This window comes from Ammospiza nelsoni, chromosome 10, assembly GCF_027579445.1.
Source record: "Ammospiza nelsoni isolate bAmmNel1 chromosome 10, bAmmNel1.pri, whole genome shotgun sequence".
Lineage (NCBI taxonomy): Eukaryota > Metazoa > Chordata > Aves > Passeriformes > Passerellidae > Ammospiza > Ammospiza nelsoni.
Genome location: NC_080642.1, coordinates 26,263,004 through 26,281,592, shown reverse-complemented (window position 1 = coordinate 26,281,592; position 18,589 = coordinate 26,263,004). Strand labels below are relative to the sequence as shown.

The following is an 18,589-nucleotide window of genomic DNA, read 5'->3' as shown; positions in this document are numbered from 1 at the left end:
CTGACATTTCCTGTTTTCAGCCATCACACATTTATGGGGAAAAAAGGTCTTAACCCCAAGGTATAATGAGTAACTGGAATTCTTCTCATGAAACTGAACAAGCCAAGTCAGTTGGATAACTTAATGAAGTTTAAATTCTTGAGGTTTTAAAATATGTTCTTGATTGGAAATCCTACTTTATATGTAGTTTAGAATCGTTATTATAATAATTAGAATTTTACTAACTTGATCCTGGATACTTAAATGTCTGTTTCTTTTTAGCCTTAATTCTAGAAACACTTGTATATAGATGTGTTGTTCTTTTTTGATAGCTGTTTCTGTTACTGTTCTCTTTTTAATTGTTTTCTTAGGAAAAAATAGTATCAATCACAAAAGTGAAAGGAAAGAAGGAAAATATGGACCTGGAGTGTTGTTGCAATTTTATAATGACAGCTCTGTGGGTATAGGTATCTGCTGATAGGAAGAAATTCAGTGCTAACCCTAGATTACAGTTTATAAATACTACTAACAGTTCTGATACATTATTATTCAACAGCATTAATACTATAATAATTAATATGGTCACATAAACTGATCCAGAATTACACTTTTCACAGAAAAAAAAATCTTAGGAAGGAAATTTAAAAGCTGAGCTTGCTCAGTGTTTCAATGAAATACACATTTTCCCTAGATTCTGTAACTTTTGGCACCATGTTTCATAATGACTTATTTAATAAGAATGGAGCTGAGAATTCCTTTTTTAATTCATTTTGCTGATTGAGTGTAATGACTTGGGCAGCTGGCATTCTTGTTCAAAAGAAAAACTTTCTCATATGTTCTTGCTTTGATAGATGAACAGGAAAAGGAAGCAACAATACAATTGTATGAGGAACTTCACAGCAACATAGAAGTAAGTGAGCAAGCTGGATGAAAGGAATGTGAGTTATGTGAGCTGAGCTGAGTTCCATGTTTTTGTTGGGATACTGTTTGTATCCATCCTGTGTGGGTATCATGTCATGTGTGATGCAGGAAGTTGGGTTTTCAATCCCTTTTCAAGAATTATTTTTGTGTTCTATCAAACACATTCAATGGAGAAGGTGCAGCAGTGTGTGGGATGTAGATCCTGTGATCTGGGTGATGTGTGCTTAGTGCTGGGTCACTGCCACAGCTTCTGGCTTCTCTTTGGGCTCTGTTTCACCTCCCTGCTGGTTCCTTAGAATGGCTGAGGTGGGCAGCAGCCCCTGGAGAAGTTCCAGGGTTTCCAGTATTGAACTTCAAATATAAAATTTTGTTTTTAGAGAATGACAGTGGCATTTGAAGAGCTTCGTGTGCAAGCAGAGAACGACAGATTGGAAATGAGTTTCAAATGTGCGAATTCTGTTTATTGTGTTTATGCAGCTGGCTCAGTTTTGTACTTCATAGCTTGTGTTACACATGCAGTGTCAGGGCAGAGAAATGTGAAGGGCTGGAATGGTGAGCAGCTCACACTGAGACACTGGGACCCTTCTTTTATTCCTGCTGCCTTTGGTCACTGCCTGGCCCCTTCTGTTGCTGTTCCACTGGGCCAAAGCTGGAACTTTATTTCTCAAACAGTCACTCAAATATGAAGTTTTGTCTGTGAAGTACAGTCTAGAGATCAATACTTACTTCCCATAGTTTGTTTATTTAAATGACAATGCACTAGTGTATAGCTACAGAAACTTTAGCTAAATGCTCTCTCTCTGTATGTATAGCCTGGTATGTTCCTGTTTCATTTTCACATGCTCTTTTCTGTTTGTATTTTGATTATAAAATCAAACATTGCCTCAACAATTACTCTGGGGAAACAAATGGTACAGCTGTACAATTCCAAGCAGTCTTAAAGTGGAAGTTGTATTGAACTTGGAGTATATTTCAGCTAGAATGTTAACTATGGATGTTACTGTATCTCCAAAGTAAAAGAAGAAGCAAAAAAAGTGGACAAGTTTGAGAAAGAATGCAAACTGGAAGTCAGTCAAAAGGAAAAGCAGGTTTGCTCGTTTTACTATCTAAGATGTAGAGCTTTATTTGTGCCTAAAGGGGCAATGCAAGAGCCAAGAAGTGTTTCTGGGCATTAGTAAAAAAGACAAAATAACATCTGAAGCTGCATTTAAGTCAAATTCTGCTAAGTTTAGTGGTGTTTCAGTACCTTTAGTCTCCTGGAATTTATGGTTTGATTTTGAATTGGAGAACTTTTTTGTTTAGATTTATGTGACTTGATCAATATTTGGCTAAGATTATATCTAGCCAAATATTATCTATCTATCTATCTATCTATCTATCTATCTATCTATCTATCTATCTATCTATCTATCTATCTATCTCATCTTATCTATCTATCTCATCTTATCTATCTAATCTAATCTATCTATCTAATCTAACTTGAATGACAGCAAAATGGCTGCTAACCATACCTAGAGTACAAATGAAAATCAATATCTGTCCCTTCTCCAGACTTCATGATGATATTTCTTGCACTTTTCTAGATTTCAGCTCTTACCATACAGAGACATGAAAAAGATGATGTCATAAAAGACATCAAGGCTCAGCTGCAGACGTCACAAAATAAGATTGCTGACTTAATGGAAGCAAAATGTAAGAGTTCTGCCTGCTGTGTTTAAATGTAATTGTTTCTAGAATTGAAATGTAGTTGTTTATGATTGTTTATTTATTAGATGTAATTGTTTATAGAAGCATAGGAAACAGGGCCATGATAGTCTTATTCTGTTGCTGGTTGGCAGCAGAATTTTGGGGCCTTGAAGGCCTTATTTTTGTTTGGAGCAGGAGCTGCTCATGTGGGAGCAGGACTGGCAGGGCAGTTTTTAGGGGGAGTCAAGCAGTGAGAGCTTTTGAAAATTGCAAGGGGAAAATATGTTGCTTCAGTTTTGCAAATGTACAGTCAGGCAGATGTCACTGAGGACACTTTTCAGAACTTGATTTTCAATATTTTTAAGCCATCTTTATTCAAACTTTATATATTATTTTATAGTAGATGATATTAGTACCATTGATCTTTGTTACATTCTTTAAATGTATGTAATTTTCCATTTTTAGCAGCATTTTTTAGTAAATATCCTATTTTTAAAAATATAAACATCTTTTTTTGTTTAGTACATAATGAAGAAATGTTAAAGGAATCCCAGGTCAGTAAAGAACATTTGAGGGCAGAGCTGGAAGAGGCTAAAATTCCATTGCAAAAGGCAGAGGTACCCCTTGCTTATAGTTTTACAGTAGAAATAGATTAGATGAGCATTTGCATAAATAATAATGGATACTTTACACATGAAACAGCTGTAGCTGTTTGTTGCAAAACATGTTTAGAAATGATATCATGTCTTGAAGGTGTCTCAAAAGAAGTTGGAAACTGAATTCCAGACTACAGTGAAGACATTAATTCAGGTCACTGGAGAAAAGGAAGAGCAGGAGGAAGAATGTAAAAAACTGAAGGCTTTGCTTGCAGCCCTGACAGAGGAGTTTGAGACTTCTGTTGCCAATTTGAAAAGCTTGCTGCAAGAAGAGCAAAATAGGTAAATGAATGAGTTTAAATTCCAAGAGTGATCTTACAAGTTGCAGTCTATGACAAAATCAAGAACAATTGGAAATGAAGCTGAAATTTGGAGGTTTTTTCCCCACAGTGGTCTAAATGCAGAGAGTTTAATGTAATTTTTTTTGTTTGTGATAGTTGATACTGTATAAAAACTAAATTTTTGCCCCTTCCAATTTTCACAATTCTCTCTTTAAGAAATACAGATTTCTGTAGGTATATATTTGTTTACTTTTATGTCTACTGTTCTGAGGTTGTAAAAGTGAAATTTGATGTGTGTTGCAGGCAGATCTATCACCTGCCTGTTGGAAGGTAAATGTTCTTAAAGTGCTTGTGCTAAGACTTTGTCTTATTGTCCTTGAAGTTTCAAATGCAGTGCTTTTTACTCTACATTTGGGGTTTTTAATCTACCATTTTCTTAGATTAAAGAAATCTGAAGATGATTCAAAGCTGCTTACCTTGGAGCTCCAGAATAAATCTGCTGAACTGGGTAAGACTTGTAGAAAGGCAGAAAATGAGCTGGGCAGTAATAAAAATGTTTTCTGCTGTTGTCTGGAAATGGACTGTCTCTTGTAGTTGAGAAATGATTTTACAGTACCTGTGCCTGTCAGGAATGCCTGGATTTATTTTTACTCAGCTGATCCCTTTTCTTTGGGGGTCATTGGTGCTGGCAGCAGCCACAGGGCAGTGCTGTGCACAGCTCCAATAGTCAGACTATTCATGCATTAATTCCTCTGGAGATAATTTTGGTTTGCAGCTCAGAGCAGCAGCACTGCAGGTGCCAGGAGTGACTTCTGCAGCAGAGATAAAACCCTCCCATGGAGGTTTCTGTGACCCTCCCCATGCTAGAAGTGGAATGATGCTGGCAGGGGTTGTCTTTAAATATCATCAATTTGATATCCTGTGGTTTCTAGGGATGTGCTCCTTAGTCCCCAGAGTAAGAGCTCTGCCTTGCTGTTGAGAACTTGCAAAAAATCCCAGAATTGTGAATGTGCACATAGAAACCATCTGGAAGTTAGTAACAACTAGTTTCCTTTCTCAGCATATCCATCTGATACCTTCAGCAGTTCAGATTTTTTTTCTGGAACAATGCAGGTGCATCAATACTTGGAGAACACTCCAGTCTTACAGTCCATGGTTTATTTGAAGCTATATTAGTGGAAAACATAATAGGCTCTAAATTTTATTTAAGATAAATATTTAGTTTCTCTTCAGATATAGATTTGCTAATGTCTGAATCATTTTCTCAAGTCTACATTTAGATTAAGTCATAAATTAGCTTTTCAGTTTCTTAACTTAATCCAACAAGTTTTGAGAACTGGGTATTGCAAAAGGGTAAATGTTTTATACTGCCTGCTAAATATGAAAAATCATTTCTGTTCCATTCATTTTACATTCCATGTGCTGTAAAAGAGATGACTAAAGTGAAATGTGATAAAGAAGTGCAACTTGAAGAGCTGTCAGAAACTCTGGTGAATGTTCATTTTATTAATCTCATGGCATTTGCTCTTCATATGAAATTCCTCTTGCTTTGTAAGTATCTTAAATGCCATAAATAAACTCTTCTCTAGTCAACCTTAACATTTCTACTAAACTTTCTCACACACAATTTCAATGTTTTCTTTGAAGAACTTCTTTATTGCCTCTGTTTTTCTTGTCTCCTGTGCTTTTGGTTTTTCTTGTCTCCCATGTTTTTGGTTTTCCATCTCAAGGTTTTTGGTTATTTCCTTCTTTGTTCATGCCCATTCAAATGCCACTCCCTCTGGATATAAAGTTTTCCCATTTTTCCTTCCTTCCAGAAAGGTAATTAGCTCTGGCCTCTGTGAACCCTGCTGTGCTGTGACACAGGCCCATTTTCTGTCACAGCAGTCTAAGCTATATGAAATACACTCTTAACAGAGGCTTATTTTCATTATGATTTTATATTTACAAGCCTAACAAGAATCCATATCAACTAAAGTTAAGATAGTCTGAAATCACGTGTGCATTTTACTGTGTCTGCTTGTTCTTATAATCTGTGCATTGAATGTTCTGAACTAAGTTTCACTCATTTTCTAAAATGGACGACTTTTATTGAAGAAGAATCTTGAGGCTACTGTAGAAAATATGCAGAGAGAGAAAAATGTGGAGAGAGAAATGAAAATGCTCTCCAGATGAGAGAGGTCTGAAGCAGGGCAATAGTAACATGTTTTTAGAAATAGTGAAGTTACACATCATGACTTGGATTCAAGTTTATACATAAGAAACAGCACCCAGAGCAGGGTCCCACCCTAATTGTGCAGCCCAGGTAATGAAACTCACAGCAGGGGACAGACATGAACAGCACCGGTGTCACAGTTCACTGTCTCACACCACTTCCAGATCCCAGCAGAGATTGTAAAGATCCAATCTGGATAATCCATGGCATGGATGTTGTTTGGTTCTTCTGAAAGCCTTGTGCTCTTAGCTCATGTCTGATAACCTCCAGCAGTTGGAGTTTACTCATGGATACTGAAAACTCTTCCTTTTCATTTTGCAGAAAGAATTCCAGGATTTGAAAGCACAGCTGACATGTACAGCTGAGAAGGAACAAGATTATTTAAAGCAGCTTGTGACTCTGAAAACAGATCTTGAACAAGAGGTGTATGACCATTTTGAAAATATAATATTGAATTAGTTTTGGTGTAATATAGAAGTTTCTTTAATCCACAGTGAAATGAACTATGATTGTTTTCTAATGGAAGTTTTGAACCACATATATGCCATTAATTATATACTTACATTTCTAAATTCCACTTTCTCTATTTGTATATATTCTATGGCATATGTAGTTGTTCCATATCTCTCTGACTTATTTAACAAGAAGAGAAAGTTTCTGAATTCATTGCTAATCTTGCTTTGAACTACATCACCTTTACTAACCATTATATTTATATAAAAGTTGACTCTGATTTTCTTTCCTTCTTCTGTCACCTTTTTACATCTCTCTGACTCTGCTGCAAAGCTTATATTTGTAGATAAAGGCCTGGACTTTTTTTCAGCATGGAATAACACTTGATAATGGGTAAGTTTAATTTAAAAGGAGAATTCAAAATGTATCTTCTTATTCTTCTTGGGCATTTGATTTAAATTAGGTTAAAGAATGAACAGCTAACAGTGTATCTCAGTAAGCTTTCACTAGAGAAAGAACAAACAGCACAAGAGAAAAATGCTGTGGCTGCAAAACTCCAGAAGCTGCAAGAACAACAAGAGGCAAGTTGTAAACTTCCAGCTTTCTTGAAAGGACAACATTCAATTTGACAAATTACTCAGTTTCACAAATTAGATGATGAGCTGCAACATGACTTGGGTCTGTAGAGTACCTGAGCTATTTTTTGTATTTGAATTGGAAAGGAAGTGTATTTACACTTGTGAACAAGGCAGGTCAGTGTGCTTTGGATGTCTTTGAATTGTTTAAGAAGTCACTTTGAATTTTATTTCTTTGCTGACACATGGGTCTTTATTTAGGATAGTAAGAAAGAAGAAGAAAATACAAAGCAGTTAGTTGAAAACCTAGAAGAGGCAAATAGCCAGCTAAGGCAAGTAAAAACAAATAATAATAACTGATATTGTTAAAGGAAGTAGACTCAGTTTATTCTGTTCAAATGCTGCTTTCTGGGATTTTTTGATTAATGTTTTTCTAGATTACACAGCTAAACAGAAACTATTCAGAATTGCTGTTGGCCAAGTAGAAATTTTCTCAGATTAGAAATACCAATTGCTGCAGGAGCAATGTTTGCCATCATTTTGTATTACACAGTAGGAGCTGTCTTGTTTTGCATTAGACATCTCAGGTGTGAAGGAAATTCAAATGGAAGTTGAAGGTTATGGATTAAATGTGACGAGGCAAAACTGGATCAGAGTTACTCTCTGTATCCTCCCCAGTTCAACAGACAGGCAGCTCCCGTGTTTCACAGCTGCATTGCAATAGTCCAGGTCAGGATGTATCTTCCTTGGGTTCCTGGAACATCTTTTCCTACTTAAAAGAAGTATGGACAGTTCACATATTGACTTACTGGGCATGTTGCTGCATTTTAACAACATTTTCATTGAGCAGCTTATGAAGTTCCCATCAACACCAGCAGCTCTTTTCAGAAAATAAAATCTGGGTTTATTAGAAGTACTGAAAATAAGTTAAAGGCAATAAGGAAATATTTACTAATGCTTGTTAATTTGGCACTTAGAAATCAACTGGAGTCTTTGAAGGAGAAAATGGCAAAGACAGGTGAAGAGATGAAAAGTTCACTGGATGAAAGAGAAGAAAATGTATGTCCTGTGTCATGAAAATATCTTACAGAACCTACAGGGCAGCATTCAATGTAAAATCTTTGTTGGGGTTTTTTCTGCAAAGCTCTGCCTGGGGGATGTGATCTCTGCCAGAGGTTTCTTCTTTCCCAGCTGCTGCCAGCTGTGCCCTTGTGTGTCCACATGTGAGCCCTGGTATTTCAAAAGACAAGCACAGTCACTGGGATGTTCACTCTGTGCTGGAAGTTTAATATTAAAGATTTGTTTGTTTTCAGGCAAACAGAGAACCTGCTTTTCTGTTTTTCATATACCCACTCAGTGATGGATGGGCTCTGGATTAGCTTTTTATATGTAGTGTGAGTTTGAGCTTAAGTAGATTCAAACATTTTTACTTTTCTTTCTATTGGTTCAAAGCAACCTGGGGTTTTTAGCAAATTTCAAAATTTCATTGTAAAAGTCAAAGATTTACAATTTAATTTCAGGTTAAGAGAACTGAAAATGAAATTTCAAGAAAGGAAAAGCCATTGAAGATTCTAGAAAATAATTGGGAAAATTCATTTTTTCATGGATGTAGGGAACTTCACACAAGAGCATTTTTTAAATTGTGAAGATCTTGGGGTTTTTTTCTTCTTCTTTCTTAACTCCATAACCACTAAAGAACTGGTTCACTGCTCTTAATTAACATCTTGTGGTACTTTATGGCTAAAACTCTGATTATTCTAACATGTCAGCTGGTGTTTCAGTCCCATTGGAACAAACCAGATTGGTGCAAGTGCAGGTTTGAGAACATTTACAGGAATTGCTCACATAGGGAGTCATTTGTAGAACTTACTAATTCATGTCTGAAATATCTCTTTCAGATGAATAATTTAAAGAAACAGATGGAAAATAAAACCAAATGCATTGAAGAGTTGCAGCAGGAGGTGTGTAGAGATTTTAAATGTCCCAAATACATAAACACATTATATTTTGGGTTGCCCTTTCAGCAGGTTTGTGTCTGCTGTGATGTCTTTAGATACACCTATGTAATTTAAAAATTCTCCTTTCTTATCCTAACCCTGAGCAAATTAGAGTCATCTTAGGGATCACTTGATTTGTTAAATGAGCCTTAATTTGAAAAGAGCAATTACAAAAATAATATCTTTAATAAACTTCTACTCTTTTTCATTTAGTGCATAGTGTTATTTATGTACGTGTATGAGTATCTCAGTTACCACGAGTAGAAAAGAATTCTGCACTGGCACAAACTGTAGTAACTTCACTGTAAAAATAAATAACTTGTATTTTTGGTCATGACATCTTCACACCTTCTGTCAGCAGCATCTTAGTTTTAATTCCCATTCTGCACCTCATTTGTTATTCCCTGCTGCTGCTCAGGAGGAGCCTGTCTTAAGGCCATGAAGAAATAGTAATTATCACAGAAATTAGCTGAACATTCATTTGTTTGAAGAATTGTTCTGGAACCTGAGCTGGACAACAGAGAGTTATTTGCTTGATGAAAGCTAGAATTTCTTGATGCAGTTAAACCATGACATAATTCTGTTAACTTATTAAGGTACAAGGCTTGTTTTGTTTAATTTCAACAGAATAAGGTGCTGAAAAAGAAAATTACTGCAGAAAGCAAGAAAAGCAATATGAAGGGAAGGTAGGTTTGAATAACACCATGTAGAAGATGAGGTGAGTGTTTTTAACTCCCAGTGTAAGTAATGATAATACTTGTTAAATACATTCTGAACTGGTTTTTGGATCTGGGATACAGACTTTGCAGGAATGAGCTCATAGTTTTTAGAAGATGCTTCCATTTTTAATCATTGGGCACTGACTATTGGACATTTAAGAGATGGATTCACATTGCAATTAATGATGTTTCCAATCTGTTCCTTTTTTTTTTTCTTTTGTTGATAGTGGACTGAACAGGGTTCAGCAACCTCATTGTAACAGAAAAGCATTTAAAAGAAATATATATATATATAAATATATTACTCTTTTTAGTCTGTTCTTTAAATGTGTTCTGCAGTGGCAATCCCTCTGATGGGAATATTGTGTCCAGCTTTGGGTACTGCACTTGAAGAAAAGTGGAGTTTTTTGAGGATATTCATGTGATAAACTTAAAAGGAAAAACTGTAATCAAAATGCACAGCTGGGAGGAAAATGTACCATAAAACCTGTGAAAATCTGATACAGATTTACAAGAGAGAAAAAACAAACATCTGTGTTTGTTTTTTCTTGAGGCATTCGAAGCATTTAGGGTGACTGCTTAGGGCAGTCTTCCCCATTGTGCTGTTGCCATTGTTCCTTTGAGTATTTTCTAACTCACTTCAGGCCAAAGTTCAACTCTTTATTAAAAAAAAAAAACTGAACTTTTAAATAGGAAACACGTGAATCATATACCTGAAAAGTAACAGTGTTTGTGCTCAAAAATAAGAGGTAAGAAAAAATCATTAACATAGTAATTCCTAAACAAATAAGAGCAGCAATTCTGCATTCTCCAAAGGTGAATAAATTGCAGTTAGAGATGGAAAATATGAACAAGCAACATAAGGAAGAAGTTGACATCTATCTATAAAAAGACATAGAAACAAGAAAAGTAAATTAAAATAAACTTTGTGAAGAGGTGAGAGGTGTTAATTTTTACTGCAATTTAATTTTTTTTAATTTAAAATGTTTTTATGAAGCTTTATTGGCCAGAGTCCTTGCTCATATTTCAGTCTTATTAACATAAATGGAACTTGTTGTGAATCCCTGTGAGCAAAGCTTTAGTACATTAGGTGCTTAGGTTGAAGTATTTGAATATGTCTTTGAAAATGAGAACTCCATTAAAAATTCTTTCTTTCAAGATATAGTTCAAAGAAATTCCACCCTTGGTATAAGGTCAGCCCAGTTAAATTAGATTATAACTTCTCCCATATTAGTATTTTTCTGCCCACGCATTTTTTGATGGCAATGCTAAGAAATGTTAGGGCAGAGTGCTTGAAATGGCATTTTGGTTTGCAGTGAGCTTGCCTGCCATGGCTGTACCTTTGATCTTGCCCATTTTACCAATCTGCAGAAAAGATGAGGGATTGCAAAGGGATCTTGAAAGCAAATAAAGCCCAAGTGGGATTGCAAACTTTGTACCACAGGGAGAAGAAGAAATTAAGATTTAAAAGAAATGTATTGCTATGTTGATGAATGAAATGCAATTTATTACTAACAGGTAGAAAAGATGAGGTTGTTTTGTAATGAAACTGCAATGATACAGAGAGAAACTGATGCCAGATATCTTGTCAGCACAAGATAACTGAGATGGTGGCACTGATGGAAAAGCACAGGGTCTGAGATTTTCCTGCTTGCTGTGGTTTGCAATGGGTGATACCATGTCAATACCATGTTTATAACTTGTGACACCATGTTAATGACCTTTCAAAAGCAGAAACAGGCCTGAGTCTGGGAAAAGGAAGCTGAACACATGCTGGACTTTGCATCATCTAAAATCAAATTCATTTGAAGATTTTGAAAAGATTCCTATGGGCAGATAAATTCCAGTCATCTAAACTTCTGGGATTTTTAGATTTTTGTTTTCAGTTCAGGCTTCCTTTGATACCATGTGAATGCAATATTTTTCAGTATCAGTTTGGCCTCTTTCTCAGAGGTTACCTAGTGACTGTCAGCAGTTTAGCCTGACACATTTTAGTTTACCTTTCTATTCCTCATTTTGCAATATCTTTAGCAGATACATTAATAAAGATGGCACAGCTGGCTCTTAGTGCTGAGCACATATTGCTGCACAGAAATAAAGCACTCTCTGCCAGTCCACAAAATAATACTTGAATTGAGCATTTCCTGTTTTACAGTTTCTGCAGAAGCATCAATGAATCTTTTCTTTATGAATCTTAAGAGCCTGGTTTGAAAAGAATGATGTTTTAAGACTGGATAACTCTATAATTGTAACATTTAGTCACATGTTTTGAGTTGGTTGTTGGTTTGGTTTTTTTGACACAGAATGAATATGATAAAATGGTTGAAGAAAAAGATGCAGAGTTAAAAGTATATAAAATGAAACAGCAAAAGCAGTTCTCATCAGAAAGAGCCCTGGTAAGGAGCACTTTGCAATGGTCAATAATTCAGGGAAGGGGCTGATGTCCTTGTGTAGGGGTTTTATACTGGCTAAGTGCAGGCACACACAAAAAAACATTCACTCATTTTTCTTTGCTATTGTTGAGCAGAGGAGGGGAAAGAAAAATTCAAGGACTGAGTTGAGATAAAGATTAGGAGAAAAACACTTTGAGGGTAAAGCAGATTCAAACTTAAATAGTATCAAAAATTATTATTAATAGAATTAAAAGTGAGTAATAAGAGTTAATATAAACCTTTAAAACACCTTTTGTTCCAATCCCTCCCTCTTGCCCACCGTCAGCACAGAGAGACAAAAGATGTGATCTTCAGTCAGTTTGTGACTTCTAAAGATCTTTTTTCAGTTTGCTTAGAGTTTCTTTTCCTGCTGTGCTCTGGGGTCTTCCCACCAGAGACATTCTCTGGGAACTTTTCCAGTGTGGTTTGAATTTTTACCAGTAGCAGTCCCACCCAACCTGCTGCAACAGATCTTATTCTGGGCACTAAAAACTCCAAATGTTTCTAAAAATAAATTGGAGTAGCAGTGTGTTTGTGTCTGCTCCTCCAGATAGTGGGTCATGTTCTGACTCCCCACTTTGAATAGGAAACTTTTGTTTTAAATATTTAGATTGTGCCCTTTACTCCTGCTCTCCCAAGGGTTTTAAGGTATTACCTTGAACATTTCTGATCAAGTACCTGTTTCTGACAGTGCTTCAGTCTTTGTTAAACAAGCTAAAGCAAAGCTTCAAGTATAGGGCTGAAAAGCAAATAGAATTATCTTGTGTACCTAATGAGTGTCCCTGTTAATTACTGCCTCACTTGGGACTGTTTTCCTTTTTGTGGGCTGTGCAGAGTTAACCCTGTCCTTTATTTAACAGTTTGTAGGAAAATGAGCTGTCATGTTTGAAAAAGGAACTGTCCTCCCTTAAGGCACAACTGAGAGCAGAAATAGAAGAAAAGGTGGAGTTTTTTATTCCCTGAGCACTGGGGGTGAGAGGTGTGGCCTGGGCTTGTGCTGTGGGAGGAGTTGGGTGAGAAATGAAACTGAACAGTGATTTGTTGGTTTGCGAAGTGCAGCGCAGTCATTGGTTGGCTCGGCGAGGCGCGCCGCTGTTGCCTTGGGGAGCCCGCGCACGCGCCGGAGGTGAGCCGGGGGGAAACTGGGGGGTGTTTGGGGCAGGTGTGAGGGGAAATTGGGGATTTTTGGGGGCATCGACGGGAAACACGAGGGTGTGCGGTGGGATTGGCGAGAATGAGGGGATCTGAGGTGGGTCTGAGGGGGCTTAGGGAGCTTTGGGGGAGCTTGAGAAGGTCTGGAAGGTTCTCACGTGGGTTTAGGGAGATCTGAGGGGAATTGGGAGGGTCTGAGGGGATTTTGGGGGATTGTGAGAGGAACGGTGGGGTTGTGAGGGGATCTTGGGGATTCTGAGGTGGCTCTGGAGAAATACGGGGGAGCCTGAAGGGATTTCATAGGGTTTGGGGGGGATTGAGGGGGATGTGGGGCAGTCTGATGGATTTGGGGGGGGGTCTCAGGTGGGTCTGGGATGAATTTTCGGAGGAAATGGGGGGGTCTGAGAGTCCTGGGGAGGTTTTGGTGTCCAGGGTGGTTCTGGGCCAACCCTGGGGGACTCTGGGGGGTTTGGGGATCCTGGAGGGGTCCCGGGGGAGATTTGGGGGTCCCGGGGGGTCCCAGGCCCACCCTGAACCGGGGTCTGGGGGTTTCAGGGGGCAGGGACACAGCAGGGTTTCCCCCCCCCCCCGGTTTTTGGGGGTCTCCCATGGTGCCCCCTCCCCAAAGAGCTCCGAGGGCCGCCTGAAGTGTCTGCTGTTCCACCGGCCGGTGCCCCCTGATCCAGGACGGCCCCACTGAGTCTGGGGGGTTCTGGGGGCATTTGTGGGGATTTCGGGGTTTTGAGAGGGGTTTTGGGGGTTTCAGAGTGGCTTTTTAGAGCATTAGGGGATTTTGTTGGGAGTTTGGGGAGAATTATTGGGGTTTTTGGAGGAGAATTATTGGGTTTTGGGATGGTTGCGTGATTTTGGGGGGGTTTTGTTGATTTGGGGTGTTTTGTTCGGGTTTTGGGGTTTTCTTGGGGGGGAATTTGTTGAAATTTTTGGGATTTTTTTTTAATTTGAGTGAGTTCCACTGGGATTTTTAGAGATTCTCTGGGGTTTTTGAGGGTTTTTTAATACTTATTGGGGATTTTGTGGCATTTTAGTGGAATTCTAGGGGGGCTTTGGGGCATTCCCTGGGTGTGGGGACAGGCTCAGAGGCACCAAAATCTCCTTAAAAGCCCCAAAAGTCCCAATAAAACCCACTGAATCCCAATTAAATCTCTCAAAATTCCATTAAAACACCCTAGAATCCCAATAAAAGCCCAAAAATCTCTTGAAATCCTAATCATCCCAAAAATCCTGATTAAACTCTGCAAATCCCCCAAAAATGTCCCCAAAATCATAAAATGTCCCACAAAATCTCCCCCCAAGATCCAAAGAAATTCTGGCAACACCCAAAAAATCCCACCAAAAGTCCCAAAAAACCCCAAATCCCCAGTGAATCCCACTGAATGCTCCCACAATGCCAATAAAATGCCCACAGAGTCTCCTGAAAATCCCAATAAACCCTCCAGAATTTCTGAGAATCCCAAAAAATCCTAACAAAATCCCAGTAAAAGCCCCAAAATTCAAAAACAGCCACAAAAATTTCAATAAACCCCCAAACACTTCCAGAAAAACTCCCCCTCAAAATGCCAATAAAGCCCCCCAAAATCCAAACCCCCCAAAATCCACAAAACCAGCCACTCCCAGTCAATCCCAGTATGATTCCAGTCGCTCTCAACGAGATCCCAGTGTAACCCAGTATGGATTCAGCTGCTCTCACTGTGATCCCAGTGTGATCCCAGCTGCTCCCAGCATAATTCCAGATGTGCCCAGTTCCTCCCATTATGATCCCAGTTGTTCCAAGATTAGTCCCAGTCCCTCCCAGCAGGGTCCCAGTCATGCCCAGTTGCCTCCAGGGTAGATTCAGTTTCCCCCAGCATCGTGCCAGTTACTCCCAGCGTGATCCCAGCTGTTCCCAGTGTGGTTCCAGTCCCCCCAGTATGGTTAGAGACACTCCCAGTATGTTTTAGTTACCTCAGAATGATCCCAGTCTTCCCCAGTCACTCCCAGTTTCCTCTAGCACAATCCCAGTTTCTATCTGTTGCTCAAAGGGTGGTCCCAGTTGCTCCCAGTATGATCCCAGTTGTAGTCTCAGTCCTCTCAGCATGGTTCCAGTACCTTCCAGCTGATCCCAGTTGCTCCCAGTGTGTCACATTTTCCTCCCAACACGGGCCCAGTAGCTCCCAGTAACCCCCAGTCAGGTTCCATTCACACCCAGTATAATCCCAGTATGAGTGTAGCCAGTCCCAGTATGACCCAAATCACTTGCAGTCTAATCCCAGTTGCTCCCAGTCACTCCCAGTCTGATGCCAGTGCCCCCAGTGTGATCCCAGTTGCTCCCAGCATGGACGCAGCTGTTCCCAATGTGCTTCCATCACTCCCCTGTTGTTACAGACACTCCCAGTATGGTCCCAGTTGAACCCAGTTGCCCCTGCTCTAGTCCCAGTTACTCCCCATACGGTCCCAGTCCCTCCCAGCATGGTCCCACTCACTCCCAGTTGCCCCCAGCATGGTCCCAGTTGTTCCCAGTGTGGTTCCAGTCCCCCCAGTATGGTTACAGACACTCCCAGTATATCCCAGTAGTACCCAGCATGTCTGTAGTCATTTCCAGGCACTGCCAGTGGCCCCAGTAAGGTGTTAGTTATCCCAATATGATCCCCCAGTCATGCCCAGTATATCCCAGTTGCCTCCAGCATGCATCCAGTCCTTCCCAGTTTCTCCAGTTTGCTTGCAGCATCGTCCCAGTTTCTCTCAGTTGCGCCCAGTAGCCCAAAGTGTGATCCCAGTTGCTCCCTTTCAGCCACAATATGATCCCAGTAAGCTCCAGTTTGATCCCAGTCACATGCCAGCCCTCCCAGTGTGGTCCCAGTGTAATCCCAGTTGCTTCCAGTCTCTCCCAGTAAGGTCCCAGCTGCCTCCAGCATGGTTCCAGTTGCTTCCTGGATCAACCCAGTCAGTCCCAGTATGATGCCATTTGCTGCCAGCATGCTCCCAGTCAGGCCCAGTATGGGGGATGATGTGCAGGGTGTGTTCCCAGTCACTTTCAGTTACTCCCAGTATTAGTCCAGTCCCTCCCAGTATGATCCAAAAATGATCCCAGTGTGCTCCCAGTCCCTGCCAGTATGAACCAGTTGTGCTCCACATGGTTCCAGTTGCTCTTTCACCCTCACTTTCCTTCCCGTCACTCCCAGTATCTCCCAGTGTACCCCAGTTCCCTCCAGCATCTTTCCAGTTCTTTCCAGTATGATCCCATTTGTTTACAAGCACTCCCAGTCAGCCTCAGTGTAGTGGCACTCACTGCCAGTATGATCCCAGTCACCTCCAGCATGATCCCAGTTGAAGTTCAGCAGTTTCCAATCACCTGCAGCATGCACCCAGTCACTCCCACTTCCTCCCAGTTGCTCCTATCATGTCCCCACTTGCTCACAGCTACTCCCAGTCATCCTCAGTATAATCCCAGTCACTCCCAGTGTATCCCATTTGCCGCTAACATGGTCTCAGTTGCTCCCCGCAGGCTCCTGCTCACTCCCAGTATGATCCCAGTATGATCCCAGTGTCCATCAGTGCGATCACACGCTGGCCTGCAATGGCAGTACGATCCGAGTATGATGTCAGTACAAACACAGTACAATCCCAGCCACTCCCAGTATGTTCCCAGTATAATATCAACACAAACCCAGTACAATCCCAGTACGATCCTAGTATGATGTCAGTACAAACTCAGTACAGCTCAAGTCACTCCCAGTACGATCCCAGTCCAGCCCAGTCCCTGGCAGTGCTGCCACTGCTGGGATCCCCCAGCCCTGTGTGCGTTCCCCCCCGGCGGATGTGCCGAGAGGAGCCCCAAGGGCTGGCAGTGGCCAGGCAGGGTCCCCAGCAAGGCCCCCAGTTTGCCCAGTTTGCCTCTCCTTTGGCCCGGGCCGGGCTCCCCCCGCCCGCAGCGGCTGGGAGCAGCCGAGAGCCCTGCGCTGCCCATCCCGACCTGTCCCCGCTCCTGCCATGGGCTGCGAGGGCTGCGGGAACGGGGCACCGAAGGTGTGGCTGCTGCTGGGGGAGGAGGAGGAGGGAGGGAAGGGCAGGGTTGGAGGGGGAGAAGGAGGCGGGGTTAGGGGGGAAGAGGGATGGAAGAGGAGAGGGAGGAAGAGGAGGGACAAAGGAGCATCGAGGAAAGGAGAAAGAAGCACTCAGTCGTGCCTTCCTTGAATTCTCAGCCCCCACCCGTGGGATCATCGCCCCTCACAAAGCGCAGGCGAGCGGCGATTGGGGGGGGGGGAGCTCAGCCCAGATATCCCGGGGGGTCCCTGGGTTGGGTTTTTGGGGGGATGTTTGGAGAATGAAGCAGTCCAAGGCTGAGCAGAAAAGGCCCCTCGGGGGGACATCGAGGGGTGCCGGTGGCGGCTGCCGGCAGAGGTAGCCTGGAGGAGCAGAGCCCTGTGTCCCCCAGGAGCCCAAAGTGGGGAGCCCAGAGAGGGGGCACCTGCAGGATGGGGGGCGATGCTCTTGGGTTCCAGAGTTCAGGCAGCGCTGGAGCCGCATGATTCCGGCCGTCCTGTGCTCCCGCCGCTTCCTGCTGCCGCTCCACCTCTTCCTCCCTCCTCCTCGTCCAGTCCCGGAGCCCTCGCAGCCGGCGTGAGGAGCGGGGATGGAGCCGGGTCAGGTCGGAACGGGGCGAGGGGTGGGGGGGATGGCAGCAGTGGGAGTGACTGGGCTGTACTGGGATCATCCTGGGAGCAGCTCGCGGGTGACTGAGTTCTACTGGGACCATACTGGGATCACACTGGGAGTGAGGAGGAGCGGCACGATAGCTCTAGCGCTGGGGGCGCTCCTGGGGCCCGGGGGGCGGCGAGAGCTGAGGGGGATCCCCAGTACCGGGACGCTCTGATCGCCCATCCCGGAGCACCGGGGGTTCCTGAACCCCCATTCCTGGGCACCGGGATCCCCTCGAGTCCCCATTCCCGGGCATGGGATCCACCCTGCACCCCCTGATCCAGCACCAGCAACCCCCGCACCCCCATTCCTGGGCATGGGATCCACCCTGCACCCCCTGATCCGGCACCAACAACCCCCGCACCCCCATTCCCGGGCAGGGGATCCACCCTGCACCCCCTGATCCGGCACCAACAACGCCCGCACCCCCATTCCCGGGCATGGGATCCACCCCGCACCCCCTTCCCGGCCATCTCGCCTCTCCCAGCCCCTAGAGCCCCCTTTTCCTTCCCGCAGAGACCCCCTGGACCCCAGTTCCTGCCTTTCCCAGCCCCCAGCCCCTCCTTTCCTTAACACCGAGGACACCTGGGACCCTTATTCCCGGCCATCCCGGGTTTTCCCTCCTTTTGCTGGGAATGGGGACACCGGGGATCCTTGGAGCTCCCTTTCCTGCATGCAGGAACCCCCTTAGCCCAGCCCGTGCCCCCTCTACCCACTGCAGCCTCCCCTTTTCTCAGTCCTGGAACCCCCAAACCCCATTCCCTGCTTGCCCAGCTCTCCCTTTGGTTCCCCCGTGCCCCCCAGCCCCCAAATCTCGGTGTCCCCCCA

At 42.5% G+C, this 18,589-nt stretch overlaps 1 protein-coding gene and 1 pseudogene across 1 annotated transcript in view; both read left to right on the top strand.

The window, feature by feature from the left end:
* LOC132077836 (zinc finger protein 208-like) overlaps nucleotides 1-18,589 on the top strand; it is a 416,438-nt pseudogene that overhangs the window by 105,540 nt on the left and 292,309 nt on the right.
* Nucleotides 2,562-18,589, top strand: part of LOC132077837 (synaptonemal complex protein 1-like) — a 142,958-nt gene continuing 126,930 nt past the window's right edge. The window contains 1 exon segment of the mRNA XM_059479742.1: nucleotides 2,562-2,592. The gene's annotated coding sequence lies outside the window, so the exon portion shown is untranslated.